Raw genomic sequence first — 1,467 nt, 5'->3', positions numbered from 1 at the left:
AAACCAGTAGGAAAGGGGGGGAAGGTGTAGCTGAAATACTGCGGAACCAGGAGCAGAGCATCCCTGCTTTGAGGATCCTGCTCCTGAGCTGAATCACAGAGCCGTTTGTGGCCGGAAAAATAATCGTGTCTTCAGGATTTGTTCCTTACCATGCTGATCCTTTCCCAAAGAGTCAGGAAGGAAGCCTTGGAGTGAGTGGGTGCTGTGGTGCAGGGAGAGGGACAGATCCCTGCACCCACCTTCTTCGGGCAGGTCCCCCTGCGCAGGAGGGTGGATGCCAGGCTGGGCAGCCCATGTGAAGCTCCCAGGGGTTGATCCTCCTCATCCCAGCTTTTACGCTGGCTGGAGGGAAGCCTGGGCAGGGCGAAGGCTCTAGGATGTGATGTCTCCCCCGGGGGGGAGTGTGTATCTGCCCCAGCCTGGTTGCTCAGGGCTCCCTGATCACCCCTGACTGCTGGCTCCTGGGGGTACAGGGGGAACGGCACCGCTGTCCCTGGGCATTGCCCTTGAAGTGTGGGGCAGCTGAGCCTCGCCATGCTGGATCACCCCTCCGCTTCAGATCCTCGCATCCCTCAGCACAAGCAGTATAAATAAATCTTGCCCAGCCGCCTTCGCGAGCTGCCGGGGCCTGGCTGGCACCCAAACTGCATCCGCAAAACGCAGGTGCAGAGGGCCCTGACCTTGGGGAGGTGTGTCGGGGTGGCAGGAGAGCTCATGAATGAACGGCGGGGCGGGTGCGTGCATGGGTGCGTGCGGGTGCGCGCACCCCCTCGTGCCTGCGGGTGTGGATGTGGAGCAGGGAGCCAGCCTTGTTGTTATTCTGATCACAGCGGCTCTGATTCACAGACTTGGATCATGAATATAAGTGAAGACTTTGACGTCAGAGTTGAGATTTATCAGCAGATCCAATGGGGCAGGAATATTAAGTGCAAGTCGATGCCAGCTATCTGCCAGCGTTATTAGCAATGCTCACCGAGGAATGAGGCTTAACACCAAGAACTGGTAGGACTGGGAAGGAAAAAAATAAAAACGGGGTGAAGCAAGCTGATCTTCGAGCATTAAAGCCAGGTAAAACAACAACCCTCGGCGGTCACGGCTGCCTGCTGGCTGGGCTGCATGCGGAAAGGGGGGATGCCGGCGGTGGGGACATGTACCGGCTGCGGGCAGAGCCCCCCCCCGACCTTCACACCTCTGCTGCCTAACGCCGGGGGGGGGGATTTACTCTGCAAGGGGGACCACGCCGAGCAGGGCAGGATCTTGCAGTTGTTTGCAGCCGGCTGGCAGCATCTTGCACCAGTCTTTTCCAAAGGAGGGGAAGGGGGGGGAAAGGAGAAAGTTAATGCAGGCTGTCCCTTGTCACTACCTTCTCGTTTTATCAGCGGCTCCGCATCCATGCGAGGGCTGGCCTATTAATAGTATTTATTTTTACTCACCTCACGCAAAAAAGAAAGGGCTGTGGGGCGGGGG

The sequence above is a fragment of the Athene cunicularia genome, assembly GCF_003259725.1.
Source record: "Athene cunicularia isolate RWA chromosome 4 unlocalized genomic scaffold, athCun1 chr4_part3, whole genome shotgun sequence".
Lineage (NCBI taxonomy): Eukaryota > Metazoa > Chordata > Aves > Strigiformes > Strigidae > Athene > Athene cunicularia.
Note: the sequence above shows the minus strand (reverse complement) of the source record.